This window comes from Ciconia boyciana, chromosome 5, assembly GCF_034638445.1.
Source record: "Ciconia boyciana chromosome 5, ASM3463844v1, whole genome shotgun sequence".
Classification (NCBI taxonomy): domain Eukaryota; kingdom Metazoa; phylum Chordata; class Aves; order Ciconiiformes; family Ciconiidae; genus Ciconia; species Ciconia boyciana.
The window spans coordinates 17,131,236-17,154,584 of record NC_132938.1 but is presented as its reverse complement, the minus strand read 5'-3'; positions in this window follow the sequence as shown (position 1 = coordinate 17,154,584).

Here is a 23,349-nt window from a genome sequence, read left to right as displayed (position 1 = left end):
TTTCAATTTTTTTGGAAGAAAAATTGTATTTTTATAGGGTTGCTCACTGGTACCTGTTATAGGCTCGCTTTTAATCCCTTGAAAGTTACAATTCTAGGCAAGTATTTCGTATTTCAGCACTTCACCAGAACACTGAGTTTCTTGCTTTTGGCTTTGTCTAGACGCAGCTGTGGTAGGATGGAGCTCCTAGCTGCAGCAGCTGAACCAGGAACTGATATTTGGCATTCATGTCCTCACAGGTACAACACAGCAACTATCATAGGGGTAGGAAAAAAGGAATCATTCCTCTCGGAGAAATTTCAAAGGCGAAGAAAATGCCTCTTGCCTCACCTGTGAGTGCAAGTCTTCATATGGTCCTGTACATGTGGACATTTGTTGCATAACAGATTATTGCATCTTGAAGACAAAAAACATGAATCCATGTAATAGATGCATGAGTAAATGTGCTCTAAGGAATACAGTTGTCACACCCTTGACAAATTGTCATCTTTAATCCTGTCATGTGGCAAGCAGCTGGGGCTTTTTCCTGGTGACATCTTTAAGTCCTTTCTCTGACCAAAGTGTTTTAAGATTCAGCAGGTTCTAGTAAGTATCAAGGATGTTTCCAACACAAGTATCTGAACCAGGAATCAAACAAAATCCTTCATCTGCAGTCAACCACTAAGAAGTTGATTTGCTGGAAGGAAGGAATTAGGACTTTGTGGCATTAAAAAGAGAAGTATCCTTTGATGCTGGGATTTGGGATTTTCCTGAGTTATGGCTGAGTGCATTTACATCCAGATAATACTCAGTTCAGTTGCCAAGATGTCAGTGTAACTGCTCAGGATTCACCTTGCTTCAATACTGAGAGAATGAGCGGGTTTATATGGCACAGTGCATTCTAGGAGGTCACAAAGCTGCTAAAAGCCAGAAGCCTAATTCTCCCCTCATAGAGTGGTGTGAATGAAGACTGGCTTCATCCAGGTGAACAGAAATATGTCATTGTCCAGTGGACCTAAATGAGAAGAAAAATCAGTTGTTACATGGAAATATGATGTCAAAACACATGGAAGTTTTTGCTTAGTTTGGTTGGTTGGGGTTTTTTGTGGTTTGTTTTTCTTTTCTTTTTTTTTAATAGCTAGCTCTTGGCATTTACAGCTTGGTCAGTAGAAGAGCTCATAAGGTATTCCCAGGTTGATAACACAGAAATAGCTAAGAAAGAGACCAGTGTGAAAACTTCAGTAAATTCAGGTATCACTATTAAGAAAACAGAAGAAGGAGGGATGGGTGGTCTGCTTTTAAGGGGTGCTGCTTTCGTGACTCCCAGTTGGTGCACCCATCTGGAGATGCCCAACAAGTGAATGGCTGCAGGATGGGGACACATCGATGATGAGCAGCTCATGTCCAGATGACTGTGCAGGTGCTGGGGCTGCACAGCTCAGGGAGGTATCTGGGTACCAATGGATTAACTCCACATGCATTTTTTATCTATATGAGATGCAAAGTGCAGGGCCTGTGGCTTTTCGAATAAGTATAATTTATTCTAAGCCTAAATTTGCTAGGAAACAGAGTCCAAATCTTATTTACCCAATGAGATTACCTAACTAAAGACTCCTCTGCTCTGCACCTCCATTCAATCATTAGTCACCAATGTAAAACTAACATGCAGGGTTTAAATCTTATCTGCTTGGAACAGCTTGGAGCAACTCTGCTATACGTACTGTTTTGAAATCGAATGCTATTTATTGCAAGCAGTACAGCACATTACATTTCTCACCCTCCAGTGAGTCAGATCACCCCAGTGTTGGGGCTTGGAGTCTTAATGGGGCAGAGCATTGCAGCTCCATTGCCTCCACTATACATCTGCAATTAAAATTTTAGTTGGAGTTTCACTTTGCCTGCCTATGCCTCCACACAATGAGGGGGGCTTTTTTCCTGCTGTTTTTTCCCCTCTAAATAATAAATAATAAAGAGCCCAGACTTGCAAAGATGGTTTGATGCCTCAGGCCATCACTGGGAACCTAGTGAGAATTACAGGGCTCCTGAAATGAGTGGGGGCTGTTGTAAGCTGACAACATCTGCAAAAAGCAATGCTTTGTCTAAATCTTCTATCTTGTTTTCTCTCAGTTAGTCTGTTTTCTCAAAGCACAGAGAGTGACCATTGTGCCAAATGCAGACCAAAGTATCTGTTCTCCAAACGCTGGACATTTGTGTTACTCAGAAAGTGTCAGGTTAATATCACTGGCTACAGGTCCTTCCTTAAGTTAACAAAACAAGGTCTACCTTCACATTACCCTGAGTGGGAGTTAGGACCTCACGTAGGCCGAGGTGAAGCTGCTTCACAGGTTATAGAGATGTTTCACTAAATAACCAGGTTTTTATTTCTTGCAAATCCACACAAACAGTCTGTGATGGAAATAGAAATAAAGTCCACATCTGTCAGTTCACATCCCTTTCAGAGCAAGGTTATTGTCTTCGTGTCATGGGTGGCTGTACAGATGTACCCTCCAGAGGCACCACAGCTTCCTCGCCATGAGGTCTCAGCTTATCACTCTCCTTTATTTTGGAAGAGGAAATAAGCCACCAGTTTATCTTCTACTCGTATTAGCTAGATGGAATGAAAACATGCTTGGTATTCAAGATAGTATAATAAGAACGGCTTATATTTATTTCTCTTCTGCCAAGTGCAGTCAAGCAGCAACTAAAGATAAGTCTGAAAGTAATGGAGACCCATTTAAAATTAGCACACATGCTGATTTGGGAGGATTAGGAAACCAAATACTTCCTCTGAGCATTATTCAGAGTTTCCCTTTCCTGGGTGCATTGAGTTTGTATGCGCGAGAAAGCAAGCTCTGCTGGCCCCTCGTCAGTGCTCTGCTGACACTGGTGAAGTTCCTGCAGCCCTGCTGCTACTGCCATGTCGTGGGCAGGAATCCCCCAGCACTACCCACCAAAACAGTAAATGCTAGGCATCCGTACAGTTATTACAATGAAGGCCTGTTGGCATTGGAGACCACAAAGGGAGACCATGGCAGCAGCAGTGCACAAGCACTCCTGCCCTCCTGTGTTCATTGCCCAGGACTAAAGGGTACATTAGAGAGGTCATGTTTCTACAAGCCCCTCATTCAAAACCCCTATGAAGAAGAATGCTATAGCTATTCACAAAGGCCAACAACATTTCGCTGCTTGCACACATCAATCTTAATTTACTTTAGATGTCGACACAAATCTATTCAGCATCACAGATGCAAACTACTTATTTTTGTTCTCTTCTGTTTCAACAGGATAGTGCAGGAAAGGACCTTTATCCTGTTTTATATTCCACAGGGCTATGCATGTAGCACTTCAAGTCATAAAGAAAACATCAGCTTGAACTACTTTCTAGTTTCCTTATTTTGTTTGTTCAAAGAGAAAGTTATCCGATTTATTATGCTTGGTTTATCTGGAAGCAGTCCGCAATGTGCTAGCTGAGTGCTTTGACCTTTTGCATATTCTGTAGTTGATTCGTCTGGCCATCCATCTTCTCCACTTGTTGAAACCCTCACTTAGCAAAGAAAGGCCAACAGCCAAGCCTGCGTGAAAAATGTGGCGCAAAAGGAATCAATTAAGAACAGGGTATATTTCATTGTATTTCCCATAGATGTTGAAGATTATGCAGAATTTGAAAAGTTGCCTGAGGTGCCTGGACTTCACAACCGCTGACAAATTATGACTATATTAGAGTATTTTGATAAATCTTTTTGGGAAAAATAATAATCTTATGTGATCCCATCACCCCGGTACAAAGCAGTTAATATTCCTATTTCTCACAGTGATCTAACTTCTGCTGTTGGTCTCTCCAGTTTCTTTCTGACTGTCTTGACAACTCCTTTGATTTAACATAGCTAAACCTAAACTCCATATTTTCCTTGTTTAATTCCCTGTAACCTATTACTTTTGACTATTCCATCCTCACATTTGTCCAGGAATGTGAAGAGAGGGGAAAAAAAAAGATAGAGATGAACAAGCTGATATGGAGTTAGGAGTTTAATCACAGCTTTCAGGCAAGGTTCTCCAGAGTATGCCCACTTTGCTGTGCGCATGCACATGTTCAGATTTGATTTCCTACTAGTTATGTCAAGCAACTGTCTCTCTGCCTGCCTCTCATGAAAGGCTCATCCCCATGATTGTTCAGGGTATGCCTCATTCCCAGCCCCAAACTCCCAAACAAATACAGGAGTGAGTGCTATATTCATTTTAACACTAGCATTGCTAGTGCTAGGAATGGGTACCCTAGAAGCACGGGTGGGAAAGAAGATCCAGCATCTCCAGATGAGGGCCCTAATCACAGGGCTAAAGAGCAAATAAAGCTCCCGTTTGCTCAGTGACCCTTGGATTCACAACTTCTCCTCTGCAGTGTGGCACAGCTTCAGCAGAGGGGTAGAGGATGTCCTTTGGGCAGAAGAGCCCATAGCCTGGCGGTCAGGGCACTCTCCTGAGCAGGAAGAGGTCTAGACTTGAGCTCCCTCAGGCTCAGGGTAGCTCTCAACCTGTATATAAAACTCCCCTGAACAAATGCTGTTTGTAAAAGGCTATCAAGCCCTTGGATGTGGAGGGCTGCATCTATTCTAATCGTGTTTTACAAGGAGTGAGTTCTTCAAAATAAAGGAGGTGAGGAGAACATCACAAACTCAAAAGTGGGGTTTATGAAAGTGTTTCAAGCACTATTGGCCTTGAGCATAGGTGAAAAAACTCACTGTAAAAGAAATTCGAACACCAAAAAATTTTTAAGTGTACACGCATGACAATTTGCGCTGAAATGTTGGCAGTCCTACCCAGACAGAAATACAGCATTTGGATGAGTCTCAGCCCAGTTACCCAGCCTCAAAACTCATTATTAAGTTCTAGCAATCAGTCACTACGGTAAAAGAGAATTGGATAAGAAAAGGCTGTATGCCTCCAATAAAGATAGGAATTGTACTGAATTCATGCAATGCATAACCAGGAAGACAAAAGCATTAAAAAAATACGCATTTTCTTTATCTGATGAGAGTGGTTTGTACGAATGGAGAAACTGAAAAAGTCCCTTACCTGAAGAGCAGCAGTTTTTCTACATAATTCAGAAAATGTCCTGCCTTCCAACCTACCCAATGTGGCCCTTGCTCCGTGCATCTCTCAGGCAGAAAGGGAAGCTGCTGAGTGCAGCTCAGTGTTCACGCCATGAGACAATCAGCCAGACAGTCTTTAGAGCTATCTTCGTAACGCAGCAAATATCAGCCTCGCACACGAGGCACCATATGGTTCTCCCTGACTGCACATACAGCTGGCTTGGGTTTGAAGAAAGCATTATCTGACACCCTCCTGCAAATGATTTGAGGGTTACTCCAGGATAAAATGGCAATTGCTCAAGAAAACCAAACAGTACATATGGATACGCATGCATATTCATTTCTGCTGTTCCTTCTCTGGCTGGTTGATAGACTGTCCTTCCGGCTGCTAAACTGCTATCACACAGTGGCATTTCTTTTTTTAAATGCTCTTTAATTTAATGGAAAGAGGATTCTTTTAATTGTTAATTGACACCATCCCCCCCATAAATGCAGGGAGGCTGAAGCTCAATTAATTACAGATGGCACCATTGTACAGCAGTGGAGCAGGATGCAGCCTGTGTTACCAGCAGATACCTAACTACAAGGACTCAGCATCAAAAATAATCACTTAAGCTCAGCCTCTTTGGAAAGACTGGAAAGATCCATGCCATTAAATTTCTGTTCATAAAACTTTATTGTCTGTGGATGCCTTTCCAAGTGAGTAGGCTGTTGGCTATACACATTTCCTGACCTATGCAAGTCCTCTGACACTAATGGTAACAAAATATAGCTGGTAACTTTCTGAAATGAAACATCTGATTCAGAACAAACAAATTACTGCTGTCACAATTAGCTGGACTACTTAAACCTTCTGAGGTAGCATAACAGTACTGACCAGAATGAGCGATTTATCTTAAAAAGCTGGAACATTTATTTTCATTAGCAGAAAAGCCTTTCCTTCGTGCATTCAGAGATGTATCAGAAAGGCCAGAAGTTCAAGTTAGGGACTTCAGCAGACACAGCTGAAGGTTTTAATGCTTATCCTAAATCTCCAAGGTGTGCTGCCATGGTGGAGATCCACCTTTGCGCAACTGAGTGTTATTACTAACAGAAGACTGGGGATCAGGTCATTGGGGCCCATGAATATCTGGTTTCAAATATACAGGCGTTGGGGAATTGGCTGTCGCAGGGTGCAATTCAAAAGACAGGCTGAGTTTATCTAGGAGTTCCCTGCTGCCAAACTGGGGGGGGGGGTGTGTGTTTGCACCCCAGAACCCTGCCCTGCTAAGCTGTGCACTCCTGCTGCTGGTCCTCCCACTCATCGGACATCTCCATGGGCAGATTCAGCTCATTAACCTGGCATAAACTCACTCAGCAAGAACTTGTATCTTTCTTCTGCCAAATTAACAAACTGAAAGAGTCACTGAAGGGCTCAGGATGCAATAAAGGCAGTGCAAAGGAGCTCAGCGGGGAGCAGGCAGGGAGGGACTCTCTGCAGCAGGAGGGACGTGGCACGTGTGGGGCTGTGGCCACCGGCCCCGGAGGTGCCCACCCATGCCAGGCAGCAGGTCAGACCCAGATGGCTGAATGTGTTACCACCCACTGGCATCACCACCCTCTTCTCTGCGGGCTGCAAGCCCACAGCAAGTGGCAGTGGCGTATGCTGGGCTGCACAAGACGCTGCAGTTCATGTCATGGTCCAGTCTTCAAGAATGTGGCCGGAGGCAGTGATATTGTAATCGCTTGCTGAGACAGGGAGTGCACAAGCTTGCCTGGATAGCAGGATTTGATTTAGGTTTGCAGGACATTTTTCATTGAATTAAAGAAACAGAGACCAGAGTCCATGAGTCTTTGTTCTAGGTTTTTATTGGAGTGCCTCAAGCAATACTTACGGTATTCCCATGGTGTCACGGCTCTCAGCATCCCTCTCTGTGGGAGGGACGGAGGCTGCCCAGCCTGGCTGCTGGGGCATTGCACCGGGAGGAAGGACTTGGAAACTCTGCTTCTTCCTACCCCACTGCTCTCATAGCAAAGCTTGGCGCTGAGGTGAAGGTGCAGTGCAGATGGAGAGCAGGTGCTGAAGCAGTGGCAGGGAGCAGCCCAGAACTGGCTGGTGGGACGGTGTGGTTTCAGCCAGGCCACGGGGACAACAGCTGGCACGCTTGGCCGGATGGCGTTAGTGGAAAAAGGAGCGGGAAGGGGAGGAGAGGAGCGCTAACACTTTCCTTGCCGCTGCCAGGAACAAGCACCTCTGCAGCTCTGCCGCCCAGGGATGGGAGACAGCCCCCTGCCAGAGGCTGGGTCCCCCTTCTCCGTCCTCACCCCGCCCTCTGGCTCAGCCTTCACCACTTGGAAATGAAGATACAAATGTAATACGAAGAGCAGCAAGGAATTTGGAAAATCCTGTGACACGGCAGAAGTTGGAGTGGTAACAAGCCCAGAAAGCTGCAAAGACCATCACCGCCATCTCTGTTCCCAGCAAAGGCAGGGGACTGTTTAACTAGCTCACCGCAGCAAAGACGAGAGCATGCACTCTTAGACGAAAAGGCGTGTGTATTTCGATATGGAAGTCTAAAAGGAAAAATACAGTCTTCTGTACCCTTATTTTTTTATCCTTTTGTGTGTGTGTGATTCCTAACCAATTGCTAATTCAGTCCATCTATAGTGAATAAACAGACCGGTATTCTGGAATCTGTTTTTAATTACAGTGTTGTTTCTTTTTAATGATGAAAAATGAGGATATCCTTTCTCTGTCCCATGTGACCTGTTTTCTATAGGGTTTCTATTTTAAAAATTTCCAAGTATCTTTCTTTTCTGGTTCCAAAATGTCCCTCTTCTCCACCCTTTATATTTCCTGGACAGCATTTTAACTCCACAGTAACTAATTGCGCTGTGAATATATTTATCCTCGCAGATATGAGAGAGACCTCTAATTTCCGTAGTGCTGTTTTCCAAAATCTCTTGAGGCTTCCCAAGTGACTCCAGCCAAACAACCCAGGAGTAATAGCGCTGGAAGGCAAAAGAATTACATCATTAGGAATTGCTAAGAAACCGTGGACTCAATCTCTTTTTGCACTAATCTCTCTTTGTGCCTCTTCGTGGCTCATTAAGGGTTGCTCTGCCAGGGCAGAAGTACCGGAGTGAACTCACACGCATAAGGCTCATCTTTGAAGGACAGAATTACTTTGGTTCCCAAACGACCCCGAATGCAGACAGCACGACCTCGGCTTTGATTGTCGTTCTTTGATACCCTCTCTGCCGCTAAAAGCCTGTGCTTAGTGTGAGGATGGAGCACCTGAAAACTGGAACCATTTTTATAGGGTATTTTTGCTATTTTAAAGCAGATATTTCATTCTACTTTCTAAATCTCTTTCAAAGAACCTTCAGAATCACTTCTCCCAAGCAGTGAGGGTAAAATGCTTTTCTCTCCCAGCACCCACAGGTTAAACCTCTGAAGATGTGAAACTCCGAGATGTCCTTTGGGATTTTAGGGAAACTCCCTCCCTGGCCACTGAAAGCTATCCCTGCAGAGGGAGGCCCTCACATGCTGTAAAGGACACACATTTGAGGACACATGGTATCACAAAACTCACAGAACTGTAGAAGGAGAGCCAGCCAAAATGGCTGAGGGAAGCAGGGAGGGATCCATGTGCGTCAGAGCCGCTTTTGTGCTGCAGGAACCCAAGAAGGAGCAGAAACAGCAAACCCCGCCTGGGCAGGATGTTCCCCCGCCCGCGTCCAGCTGCCGGTGAAGCCAGCGGGGAGACTCCCACCGGCACCAGGGGATGTGGGCTGGGGGAGAAGGGCAGCCCGCGCGCAGGTGTGCGCTCCCCCGGTGTTGCACACTCACCCAGAGCCAGCACCGCAGCAGCGTGCAGTAGCCGGTGCCGCTTTCCCAAAGCCCGAGGCCACCATGCTGAGGGACAGGCCATCCTCCTCCCCAGGCTCCCTCCTGATGTCAGTGTCGAGTGCGAGGAGAAAGGGCAATTTTTAGAGGGGGTGAGGTATCAAAGGGGTTTGAGCATCACTTGTTAAGAAAGAGGTAATGTTTTTCTCATAACTGCTAGGTTAAATTTAGGATTTTTTCCCTCCAACATGCCATAAGGCCATGATTATAGTTTAATGCACAGAGGAACTCTATACATTTTGCTAGTCATGCCAAGAAAGGGAGTGCGGCTTGACCTTTCCCCTTGCATACCAGCATATGCACAAGGAGATAACTCTCTGTCTGACCACTTCCCTCTATTTTCCACATGAGCTAAACTACTCTTTCCCTCTCTACGTTAGAATTTGTGTGTGTGTGTATGGTTGTTACCCACAAACAAGGAATCTGCTATTTTCAAACATCTGCATTTGGCACCTTTCAATATTGGGTTAAAAAGTCTAGATAATGGTTTTGCAGCTCATGGATTTTTTTGATTCAGCTGCCAATTGGGAGAAGAATTGGGCTAGGCTGCTTTGAAATACTTAATGTTGCTTCTCCCTTTTTTCCAAGCAAAAACAAAAGGAAAAATGGAGGAGAAGGGAAGAGCTGCTTTGAGTTGGAAAAAATATTTAATTTTTTTAACACGGATATTAAAAAACAATGAAGCAAAAAAATTTGACTCTCATGAAGTGTAGGAGACCAACTCCTTCCTCTACTTCAGGGGATCTGAGTCCATCCCTCCCTCCAGGAAAATATCCTGATGTCCAGCCACAAGGATATTCTTGGGTGGATCCTCTGAGTCTCTCTGACGTAAGTTCAGCTTTACACAGGCTACGTAAATGTTTTCTGCACTGAAGAGAAGATTATTTTATCATTGAGAGGGTGAGGGCACTCCCCAGTGATGGGGGAGGCTCCAGTTCCCAGTCACTCTTCCCGTGATTCAAAGCAAAATCTCAGCATGAGTTCACAAATTCTCATCTGCTGCTTCAAAATTATTTTATTTCAAGAATACATGATGTGTTCCCCTGCCCCCTCCCCAAAGGCAAAGGAAACAGAATACTCTGCTTAGCTGTAGTCCAGATAATGTCTGTTAGCTTAGTGGCTACTTTTAATCCTTTAGGAAAAAAAGGTGACGTAAAAGCAACATTTGCTATTGTCACAGTTGAATTCCATGGGCATAAATGATCGAATCAGTGCTCCCGAGCCACTCTCTGAGGGGAGTGTCTGCTGCTGAGCAACTGAGGAAAGTCCCTCCTTGCGCAGATGTGTTGCATCAGAGAGGGAAGATCTGCCGTGCTGAGGGCAGAGGGGCTGGGGGCATACAGGGATGCGGGGATGTTGGCATATGGGGAAGAAGGGACGTGGGGACGTGGAGATGCAGAGATGCTGGGATGTGGGGAAGAAGAAATGTGGGGATGCGGGGATGTTGGGAAGAAGGCATGCCGGGATGTGGGGGTGCTGGGATGTGGGGATACAGGGATGTAGGGATGTGAGAAGGTGAGAGCCTCCTTCCCAACATGGAAAATCCTCACAGCTCCACAGACACATCTGCACTGTGTGCCTGAGAATGAATCCCGTTCCCTCTGCAGCATCAGTCTCCACAACAGCCATCTAACCAAATTTCCCTTCAAATGGCTTAAAGCCAACACTGTTAGGAAAAAAAAACCAAACAGCAGAAAACTGGCTGTGCTTGTAGCAGCTTGTTTGCTGCCCCGGATGAGAAGGGTTTAGGAGCACGGCTGGACTCCGTCCTTAAGGAAGCTGGCAGAGTTGCCCGAGGCACGCTGCAGGCACAGCCCTGCCTGCGCAGCCCCTGCCCATCGCAGGGGCCGGGGTGGCCAGGCTGCAGCCCCGCGGCCTGCCCCAGCCAGGCTTGGCCATGGGGCTGGGGGCTCTGGGTGCCTGGGGAAAGAATGTGCTCCGTTTGCTGCCCAGATGCAAAGAAGGCTTTACAAAGGCTTGAAATGTAAAGTCCTCTCGCATTCCCATGCAGGGCGAGCAAGGCAAACCGGCAGAAAATTTTTCTTCCCTAAGACAAGTCAAAGGCCTTTCCATCACCCGGAGATGAGACGCAAGAAGCACCCAGTCCCAGAAAGCCCAAGGTTAGCTCGTTTTCTGCCTGTTATTGCCCTCTGGTGGCACTTTTGAAAATACCATCATCATTTTATTTGTTAGTGGGACTGACATTTAGTCCCCCCATTGCTTTTATTCTTTATACTCTTCTTTTACGGTTTGCCTCTAATGTGTTTGACTGCATTGCCAGCTTGAGCAACCTCAAACTGGCGACACTAAAACATAATTGTGTGGTTGCCAAGCTCGTCTAAAAGCTACTCCTTCATCCGTAGGGATTTTGGTACTGGTGTTTCACCCACTCAGGGTGGAAACTCCTGCAACTACACCAAATTGAACCAGGTCAGGACATGCCCTTCTTGGTTTTGCAGACCCTTTAGTGCACTCTTTGAGCAGCATATCCCAGTGGACAGGCTTCAATGTCTCCTCGCCCTGTGTACAAGCTAAGAGCATCAGTTGGTTTATATTCCAAAGACAAGTTTTTGTCCAGTTAAGGTTTTTTTCTGAAGCCAGGGTAATAACACACTGGTTTCTCCAGTGCATGGGTGAAAATGGACAGAGCTGATCTGCCCTACAACGAGCTTAGCATTACAGTTCCTTGGCATAACTTTTGTGCCTTTGAAAGGACCAAGACTAGGAGTCAGCTCCACCAAAAAAAGAGGCAAGCACCTTTTTTTAGGGGTGTAACTTAAAGCTTGGAGATCTTTCATCTAAAATAAATGAATGACACCCCCCCACACACACACACTTCATGTGAATTTGGAAAACATTCACATTTTTTTAGTTAACTTGACTAAACTTGGAAAATATCCCCCCAAAGACCAGACTGCCCACAGCTTTTGCTGGTGTGAGGGTTTGCTGTAGGAAAGCTGGATGCAGGGTGTCAGGGTAAGGCTGCAGACCCACCACGTGGGACCGTGCTGGCTGGCTGCAAAAGAGGAGGAGAGCTACAGCCTCCCGGTCTTATAGCCCACCTCCCTGTCATGCAGGGTATAAGCTCTTTTGCCTCCTGTTAAAAAAGGTATCTTGGCTGTCAAATATTCATCTCACCAGTCCTCCCCCGAGGCAGTGGCTTGGCCAGCTGACATCTGAGGACAGTGTTGCCTTTGCCCCCCCTGCACATAGCATTGCTCCTGCTGGAGACGGTGCAAAGCCTCCAGCAAGTCATTTTGATGAGACCTTGTCTCTACAGCATCGGAAATCTTGGTGCTAACTGCACAAAAGGTCCTGAAAAACAGTAACCCAAGTAACCCAGCTGGCATGGGGTCCTCTCTTTCTGCAAGCAGACAGCAGCTAGCAGCTAAGCGACAGCGATACACCAACACGATCCTCTGCTTTCGTGGCTGCGTCGCAGATCTGCTCTGTGAATAACACAAGATGGAAGAACGTAAAAAGGATGATTTACACCTGGGATTTGAGTCTGAACCGTTCAACCCAGCTATTCCCAAACTCCGTGAAGCTCTTTCACAGAGGTTTAAAAATAATGGTTGCATTCCCTGAATGAGGGTTCAGACCTAACAACCCCCCCACCCAAAACAACAGAAATGCAGAGCTCAGATCTGAGCCCTGCTTTATGACAGCCCAGAGGTGAGACAGGAGCAAAGCCAACCTGGCATTTCAGAGTCTCCGGCTGTTGGCAATATCTTCTACACTTACAGGCCTTTGGGACTCCCTCAGGTCAGAGCAAAAAAAGCACATTACAGTGCCTTTCTGGTGGGAAGCCTTCAAGCCCTGGGGCTGTGCAGAGGAGAGAGAAAAGACCAGGGAGCTCACAAATGCCTGCAAGGATCAAGAGGCATCTGCTGGGCTGAGAGAAGGAAGCAAGGCAAAGTTGCAGAGGAAGGAAAAGAGAGACCTTAAAAGGGATTTAATGTGCAGGGAAAGCAGCAGAGCTGAACCCAGGTGCTGAATCCTCTGCTGCAGTAAGAAACCAGAGAATACATCCATCCGTAGTCCTTAACATTGCAAACTAGTCTGAGAAATTAATTCCTCATTATGGAAATGAATATACCAACGGAATGAGCTTCGACTAATACGGATAAAGACTTGGTCTTAGCGAGAATGCCGCAGCGGAGGGATGGTGCTGAGCGTGCCCCAGGATGCTCAGGCACCAGCCGGCCACGTTGTGGTTCCTCGCAGGTGGGTAAAAGGATGAGGTCTTCAGCTTTTGGGCTTCTTCCTGGAGCTTTGATGGCAGTTTTATCTGACGAACCGCAGGGCTGGGTTCGAAGTTTGGAACTGGGAAATTTTATAGTGTCATCTAGAAGACGCCTTTTTTTAGAAAAACAAGGTAGGAGGAAAGCCAGGGTCTTCTGTCTGTTTTCAAAGCCCTCACGCTCAAAGGAGTACATTCTTCTCTCATTTTGTTAACATCTCCAATTTAGTTTTTGGAGATCTGAGATGTTAATCCCCCCTGGTATTTTCAATAGCAGCTGTGTGGCACACCTCTCTCCTGCTGATGAAGGCTAAGATGTAATTTGGCTTGTCGTTTCACTCCAAGAATGGTCTTAGTGTATCACAGAGTTTTCTCTTTATTTTTGAATATATGGCTATGTGAATTCAGTACCTGTTCAAGGTCCCTGCCAGCACCTGCAAGTCTCCTGAGTGGGATCAAATACACATTTTACTTCAGCAATATCAAGCTCCCAGCACTCTGTTGCAGTTTCTTCTTACAAAAATTTGAATTAGTAACATAATACAGAAAATTCAATAATAAACTTATTTGTGGAAGTGGAATTTCAGGTTGCTATTATAGCTAATCACTGAAAAAACCCCAGCAATTTGATCTCAAGATACATAACTAAAAAAAAAAAAATCTCTCTAAATGCAGAACAAGAATGTTATCTGCTTTTTGGGATAAAAGCAGTAAGATGGAAGAAGCAATGTGGATATCAGTTTACTGCCCGTTTGCAATAACCGAAAAGCCATTTTTAAGCTACAAAATGCCACCGCTATGAAGCTGGGTAGCACTTTCCTTGCACTATAAATGGGGTGAATTATTGTCGTGGTTTAGCCCCAGCCAGCAACTAAGCACCACGCAGCCGCTCGCTCACTCCCCCCTGGTGGGATGGGGGAGAGAATCGGAAGAGCAAAAGTAAGAAAGAAAACTCGAGGGTTGAGATAAAGACAGTTTAATAGGGAAAGCAAAAGCCGCGCACGCAAGCAAAGCAAAGCAAGGAATTCCTTCACTACTTCCCATGGGCAGGCAGGTGTTCAGCCATCTCCAGGAAAGCAGGGCTCCATCATGCGTAATGGTTACTTGGGAAGACAAACGCCATCACTCCGAATGTCCCCCCTTCCTTCTTCTTCCCCAGCTTTATATACTGAGCATGATGTCATGTGGTATGGAATAGCCCTTTGGTCAGTTTGGATCAACTATCCTGGCTGTGTCCCCTCCCAGCTTCTTCTGCACCTGGCAGAGCATGGGAAGATGAAAAGTCCTTGGCTAGTGCAGCAACAACTAAAACATCTCTGTATTATCAACACTGTTTTCAGCACAAATCCAAAACATAGCCCCACACCAGCCACTCTAAAGAAAATTAACTCTATCTCAGCTGAAACCAGGACAATTATGTGCCAGTGAGGTTATTCCCATGTAGAAATAGCTCATGGGCAGGCGTGGGGAGAGGGGACACAAAGGCTCGGGGAGAAAAACCAGGGTCGGGCTGCAGAGGAAGAGGATGGACAGCAGATGCAAAGGAGACTCGCTTTTACTGGTGTGCAGGACTGAAGCAGCTGTATGCAGGCTGGGGAATAACTGTTTGGGTGCTGACGTGCCCATCGCAGCACCCAAACACTTAATGGCCTTTAATCTGTTTTTCCTCAGGACATCTCCTGTGGGAGCGCAGTGCTGTTATCCTTATTTCATGAATGAGCAGCGGAGGCAAAAGGTTTCGCCTGCGCGGTCCCCATCCCTCCCCCATGGCCACTTTGGTGCAGGTCTGCTGTGGGATGGCTGGTGTGGTGTCCTACCACTCCCGGAAAGAGGCCGGGGAGGTGAGGGGGGCTGAGCACATGACCTGATGGGCACGGCAGCCCTCTAACAGCCTGGAGCATCCAGCCAACACTTCGGGATTTAGTAGGACTACAGTTCTTCTTAGGTGTTGAGCCACCCTGTGCTGCTGGGAGATCTTTAGGACCACCAAGTCGGCGATGTGAATCTCGTAGCACTTGGCCTGAGCTGTGATTATGGCCAGATTTACACAGTTTCTTCCTTTCTTTACTTTGGCCTGGCGGTGGGCTTTTCTGAAGCGTTCCTTGTTGACCGAGCTCCCCTGTTCATTTGAGTCTCAGTCATGGCTCATCACTTCCAAGCCAGCTGAGGAGCTGGAGGTCACAAGTCCTTGAGGATGCACTGGAGAAAGCAGTGGCAATAGTTTTCTGGTGGATTTGGCAGGTTTGTGCTAACACACGAAAAATACAATAATTGTAGAACTATTGTATGCTCTTTATCTGGGACAATGGTGAAAAAATGTAGAATTTGTGAAAATACAGCTACTTCAGCATTTAGCTTAAAACAGTGGTGGAATTAATTAGTACATGTAAAAGTCATTCTGTTAAGAGGTATAAAAAATATACCCCAAACACACCCTCTATACATCCCTGAAGGATTTTTTAATTATAGTGAAAGCAGTGTTCCAATACCTTTAATTTCTGCAGCTAACAGGCTATTTTATGTTCAAAATAAGTAAATCAAAACTAGAACAGCGTTGTGCAGAGGCAAGAGCTCAGATTTTACAGCAGCCACCCCAGCTGAGTGGCATGATTGCAGAGACCCTGCATCTGCAGAGATAAACACAGCTTAAAGCCTCAGAAAATGTAAGGATGTTGTTTTTATTGTGAATCATTCTTTTGTTTAGCCTTTGAAGTGAACATTACTCCAGCAAAAAGGCAGACATTTGTCAAATGAGGTGTCTGATTTTCAGCAGTAGATGTACAGACCTGTGCTGTGCGTTTCATTTTTGTATCGAGGGTTTATAGTAACTGCTTTGGTTGGACATGCCTGGAATATATGATCAAACTGTTTGCAGTCCCAATTTAAATGTATTTTGCGTCATTCTTTTGTCTCTCTCACTCATCTGGTCATTTGGAAAGCTTTCATTTGCACATTTACAAGTAATTTAAGTTTTTTTCCTTGTCTATGAGCTCCCGAAAACAGATCTGATTATTGCTGCTTGCATTTGATTTAGGCTATGATTATAACAAGAGCACTTCCAAACATTCAAAATTCATGAATTCAGCTATTCCCAACCCCAAATGATAAAATGTTAAATGCAATAAATGTGGGAAGCTTCATTTTCCTTCTGGCTTTTGAATCTTTCGGATGAAATCAGCCCATATTTTCAACCTTTTCTGTATAGCCAGGAGAGTTAAAGGTTTTCTATCCCCCAGCCCAATTTTTCCTCAGTTTTTCAAGCACAAATGCACACAGTAAAGAACAGGCCAGTCAAAAAGTTGCTAAAAATTCTTTGTGAACCATCTGCAATCTCCAAGTAGTGCAGGAAAATAACCCTGTAAAAACTGTTACTAAATAACAGCAGATTAGAAGCTGTATAAAAATATTCACATCCCAAAGCCAAACACACTAAACTCACTGTTTGGGCAGAGAAATTTTTGGCATCTTTACTGAAAAGCAGCTTTGCTACACCAAAAAAAGAAAGAGAAAAAAAGGAAACTCATTTCCCTATTGGATTCTTTCCTGCTTGTTGGAAAATTATATGATGTGCCTTGCAGGTGTTACAGCTACAGCTTCGGTAAATTAAACAAACTATGGGGTTAAAGCAAATTCATTCTGCAAAAACAGGAACTGCAGTGGTTTCTGTTTCTGTCTCACAAACCCAAAATGGGAGCACAAAAAATATTGTCTCAGAAACCCGAAATAGGAGCACAACATATTCTCACATGAAGGCTTGGAAATGCTGCATCCCACTGAAAGATGTGAGTGCAGTGTCGGGCTGGATGATGGCACGAGGATGGGGGGGGACACGAAATACCCCGATTTATTCTTGCTGCTCCAAGCTGGCTTTTAATATGAACATAATTTATGGGGACTAAGGATGATCTTTAAAACAGACAGGCTGTTGAATCCTGAGACATTTCCACCCACTCTGTTTTCACTGCATAAATCAAAGCCTGCCTTTGTTCGGCAGCGGTATTGTAGCAACGTCTAGGAGTTCAGATCAGTGATTGAGTTGTCTTTGAGCTAGCCGCCCTGCAAAAAATAACGAGTAAAATCCTCCGGAGTGGAAAGTTCATGTGCCGTGTGCCTGGTTCGATGGGTGCCATCCAGAACTGCAGGCATGGCCGGAGCCTCCGTTATACCAAAACAAAACCAGTCCTCGAGCAGCTCGAGCAAGGGAGGGACCAGGCAACAAACAGCACACTCATCAGCAAGTTATAGTGGTTCTACGCAATCTGTAGACAAAAAAATCTACGGGAAAAAGTGTGTGTCTATGTACAGCACAGAATAACACTAAAATGAGGGCTCTTTGCAAAATATGAAGCAAGACTGTTGGCTTGTAACTGGCCGGTTGGACAGCTGGCACCTCTCAGGGAGCATCGCAGCAGCATCAAGTTTTTGTGGAGGAGGCGAAGTATCAGCCATGCAGTTACAGTGGGGGGCTGTTCCCCCCTTCCTTCCCGAACAGAAGAGGCTGCCTGGGGAAAAGATGAAGGTGTTTGAGAGAGCAAAGTGAACAAACGGTACGGAAGGTCAGCATGGCTGCAGGACCAGCAGCTAGGCTCAGCACTGCAGGGAGGGCATTGCAGGGAGAGCATCTGAGGCTGCCTGCACTGCAAGGGATGCAGCGGCTCTTTGGGGCCCCTCCTGCCACTCTGGTTTATCTCTGTGGGAAGAAGCCCTACCTACGCTGGCCTGGAAAGCCACGCAGAGGCAGCATGTCCTGGCTATGCACTTGAGCATGTGGGTGATCAACAAGGCAGCATCATGCTCGGTCACACCTTGACAATACGCTCTGTGGGTCTGTGGGCTGGTATGGAGCCTCCACCTTCATCCAAAGTCCTCACACGAGAGGTGCCTCCTCTGTAGTATTTTCCATACACCTGTGCTCCCACATTTTCCTCTTGTCTTCCCCTAACTCTCCACCCCCCGGGTTTACTGAACATCTTACAAAGCATAAACCAAGGAGCTGTCTTTCCTTCCCAGGTTGACAGTCTCATTTCAACCCTCATTGAAAGCCATGAAACAGCAGCCGTTGAGGAAAAAATGGCAATGGAAGAGCATGAGGATGGTATACAAAATAATGAACAATATAAAGTAGCTGTTTCTTTTTACTCAGTCATCATAAACAGAGAAGGGAAGCTCTAATAATACTTTCCTAGAGGGCTTATGACCACAAGATACCACTGAGGATAAACGTTTGGGAGATCAGAGCTTACTGATCCCACATCGATATGGGCGGAAATGATACGCACAATTACATCCCTCCAGGCATAAGGATTGAGACTACTGACCTTCTTAGTTGAGCACATACATCCTATGAACTAACAGGAGAGAAAAAATATTATCTCCATATGCAACAAATACCATTCTGCCCACTATGAAATAACCGGTGTTGCCTTCCGGAGCACCTCATCTTGGCTCTTCATCGAAACAAGACGCCCAAGCACCCCTCGCGCTGCACTGGTGCGATACCTTCTTGTTCTGACCCCAACTCAGTCTTCAGAAGAAAACTTTGTCTACAAGTCCGTATTTCTTCAAATAGATTAATTGCTCTGGCATACCTGTAACATAACCCAGAGACATCTTTCTCTCAATAGTCTACAAGATGTATATTTCTGGCTGAACACAAGATGAAAGCCTTCTGTAAAACAGAAGGAACAACAAACTATAGCACAGCCAACAGAAATGAGCTTAGACTTCTGAAATATTTATGAATAGCTAAACAAATGAGTGCAAGAAAGTATTTTCTTTGCAAGGGCAAGTCACCCAGGAACTGTAAGATGAATTACATGATGAACTATGACAGTTAGTATATTTGTAGTATCCATACTTGTGTTGTAGCTAAATTAATTGAGGTAGCTGTATGATATGAGTAGGGGTCTCAGGAATTAACCTCATCATTCAGATGTGACCTCTCTAATGCTCAGAAATTAGCAATACATCATTTGTTCTTTTAAGATCTGTGGTATCTTCATCTCTGCCCAGTGCTTACAAAAGCAAGTGTAATTGTGCAAAATAAGCAAAAGGGATGGTAAACACTGATCAGATCAGAACTGTGGTGGCATCACTTGACTCTAAAGAGACTTTGGTGTAGCTGAAGAGCTGAAAGGCTCGTCTCTTCTCCTTTTCTTTCCTCCTTCCTAAAATTCATCAGCTTCTCAGACCTGCCAGCACAACTGCATGTGCTAGCTCTCAAAATGACATGCGTTAGAAAAGCTCTAGTGCTAAAACTCACCCACCCAGATCCTCTTGCTGGGAGCAGATCAGTGTGCTGGAAGATCTGCGGATGAACAGCCACACTGCAGCCAGCCTCGGCTCCAGCCTGGGCACCGTGCCTTGGCTTTCTGAGGCACAGATGCTCCTCTGCTGCTCTACGTGGTGCGGGGCCCGGCACAGGTCCCTCACTGGCCGCCTTGCTGGGAACAACCCGTGTCTCAACTGGGAGCGCATATGCCTCGTGCAGGCACAGCCGCGCCGGGGAGGTGGTTAGACGCAGTTAGGTAGCAAACACACGCTGGTCTGGGGACATCAGCTGGTGACAGCCAGCAGGGCGGACAGTGAAGATCAGGTGTTTTAGTGCCACGACGACACAACAAATTGCATTTCCTCTCTAGGGAAGCTGGTGTGGTCGAAAAAAGAGATTTCCTAAATAGCCTGCTCATTAGCGGGGCTCTTGGAGCAGTGCTCTGAGAAACCCAGACTGATGCACGTCTCAAGCCAGTGTGCGGAGGGAAGAGTCACTAGAGGGTGCGCATCAGGCGTGAGGTGGTGTTGTGTGTGTGTGGCTGGAGGTGGGCACCGCTCGCGCTCCTCGGGAGCCACGTGCCCAAGCCCAGCTCCGTGCGAGGGCTCGGTGTGGGATGCTGGGGGACCCCGCCAGCCCTTGCCTGTACAAACCTCTTCATGGTGGTGTTGGGCTGACACTGCCCCAGCGCTGGGGCAGGCTCTCCTGCTGCAAAAAGGAGAGGCTGAAATACTGGGGTTCCTGATGAGTGGTACTGTCCCGTTGAGGTATGGAGATGCAACCCAACCTACAGCAGCAAATCAAAGGAAATCTGCTTTTCTCTCTGCTGGAATTTTCCTGAGCTAGAGGTCTCAGTTTGGTTTTATAACCAGACAGATATCAATAACCTACATCTCTAAAGAAAGGATTTATCTTCTCTTTTAAAAGGTTCTCTATATTTTTATCCGGGGCTAAAGTTGGTGGAAGGGAAACATTGAAAAGAGCAAGAGAGAGAGAAGGCAATTCTGGATAAGTGCTACAAGAGCTTTCTCTCAGCTCAAATCTGCTTTTTTCCTGCCCTTTTGCTTCTGCACCCAGTTGCCTGACTCCCGTCTCTCTTTGGTGCATTTCACCATAAATAGAAGCTGTCACAATATTTCCTCTCCGAGTGCCACTGTGTGTTAAGTTTCAGCTCCTGACAGGTGTATGAGCTACCAGCTCCATCAGCTGCATGTGAACATTGAAGCTTTAGAATGGCTCCGTGTGCCACAGGCCCGCTTCACCATGCTGCATCACTGAAGAGGTCTCTTTTCAAAGGTTCAGTTTTAAAAAGAGAGACTGATCCTGGCGGTGACATACTTAAAACTGCTGAGTGATGCTTTCAGGAGCCTGGCAGGGAACGCTGCCTGCAACCTGCCTCTGCAGGGCAGGCGAAGGGACCGAAGCTCCTGCTTCTTAAACTGCGTCAAATCTCTGGTATCTTGGCTGAACTCTGTTTTCAAATTCTTTTCCTTTACTTACTTTAATCCCTTTCCTGGGGGCAAAGTCAAATCTCCCTCCCCTGGCTTTGATCTCAGCTCCTGATGCTGTGTTTCCGGAGTGTTAGCTGGGAAACAGGAGCAAAGGCATGGAGAGATGCTGACCCTGCAGCAGGGAGCTGGGGCAACCCAGGTTTTCAGCTGGGTTTGTGCCCTGCAGCACTGCACTGCTTTCCTGCATACGTTGCTTTCTGCATGTATAAAATCTTTTTACTCTTACAAGAAACGTAATGTGAAAAAGAGTGATTCATTTTGATTAGTACAAACCCACAGAACCTGCTCTTCTGCTGGAAATGGTGGTATGCCGATCTACAGGTAACACATTTTATCCATTTGGCCCATTTAATTTTCTGTTTTAACATTTCCTCGGGCTTTGATTGCACTTGAGGATTTTTCTAAACAACGAATTATATGTAAAGGCTGAAAAACTTACTGACAGGTCTGTAATTCTGGCTGAGACACTGTTCCGGCCGCAGAGGAGCTGCGGCAGAGGTGTCATAAATGTTGATGGCCAACGCCGAGATGGCCCCTGCTCCCACCACAGGATGGGGGATTTTGTCCTTGGTTTCAGTAAACCCTAGCTGGCCTGATGCTCTTCTGCTTTTAGCATGTAGTGCACTTCCAAAATACATATAGTGCCTTTTCCTAACATTGCCATTTGAGTCTGTGGTTCTACAGTGACTGAAGAAATAGAAATGCTATAATATACGGGTAGCTGGCAGGGCAGGGTGGGATAGGGCTATTTCTCTGTCCGCCAGGAGATGGCAGTGAATATGCTGAGTATGGGCTTTTTCCCCCTTTCTTTCACTTGGACATACTCCCTGAAAGATAACGGGTCCTTTGAAGACAGCTGAGCTGTAACGCTTTCATTTCTGTTTAATTTTCTTTTTCTGTTGCTTGCATTTACATCCTTCCCATACCTTCTTCTTCAGCACAATGCCCTGCACCCAACATCTACTATTTACCTTTTCAACGCCAGTGGCTCACCCCTACAGGTAAGCGCAAAGCAGCGTCGCAGACGCTGAACAACAATATTTGGGGATGAAGAAGAGGGGGTGACACGTCTTGGAGCTGGCAGGCAGCGCGTGTGCAGGCTGCTGCACTGAGTGCACAGCCTTGATCCGGGTGGTTTTCTGCCCGTGCTTCGTTCAAAGAAAAATATGCCCTTGTGGCAAAATTGAATTGACATTTAGCTTCTAGATTTCATCCCTGACGTTCTCAGCTGGCCAGATGATGGCAGGAGACACATCTCCTTCTCTGTATCAAGCTTGTGTGCCTTTGGGCCATATAACTCATAGCGCTGCGAGTCTCCTGCTAAGGACTCTGACATTTTCTGCCGTGATGTCTTCCATCAGAGGGCTTCCCAAAAGGGTACATTAACATATGAAGTCTCATAGATTTTGGGAGGACGGAAGGAGACAATAGCTCAGAAAGGGACAGTTTTCTGGACCTGCCCTGCCGGCAATGCTCGTGGAGTAGAGTCCTTGTGTTCTCCCTTCCCTCACCATTTTGGAGGGCACCCTCAGGAGTTTCATGCCTTCTGCACTTGGAGATGACAGGCAGATGGGGCTGTTCAATGAATTGCAAATAGATTCAAATGCCACAGCTGAAAAGGTGGACTTTTTTTTTTTTGGGTAGTGCCATAAATAAAGAGACTATGTCCCCGTTTCATGTAGTGCTCCGAGAACTTTCTCAGGGACACCTGAAATGCCCCAGTTTTTCATTGCTCCTATCAAAACATTTTTCTAAATAATTACAGAGTGTTAAAAATGGATTGCTGTACCCAGGGGAATTTGCTCTTTGTTTGCCAGGAACAAATAGGCCAAGAGAATGAGTGCTCAGCATCACGAGTGGTATTTGAAGGAAAGAGCAAAGTCAAAAGCCTGTAGACATCACCAGAGATGCTCTTTTTTCAAAGTGAATTTTTATTACACATTGTCAGGGTTGCAGGAGAAACCCCTGCACGTTGTGCTTCTAGGGGCTGGGGGTAAGGAGGAATCTCCTCATCTGAGAGTAATGCACGTGCTGCAGTTGACCCAGAGGAATTTTTGTTCTTTTTGGAAGTGACCTCTTCAAAACTATTCCTTTGCTTCTTAAGATGTTGCTTCCAAACAAGCACTGGGTTTTGTTTACAACAGTCACCTTCATAGTAGTTTGCACTTCAGTGGCATTACTGTGCCTCCTCTGAGAATCCCCAAGCCCTGAGCAAACACAAACCTGGAAATGTTCAAAGCATCCTGCTGCCATCAGTACCTCCGCAAATTGTTTTTAACTTTTAGAGTATGCTCCTTGAGTTACGTGTGCCTGAACAATCTGTTTCCTACTGTAACTGTGATGCCAGGTGGCAGGAAGATGAGAGATGG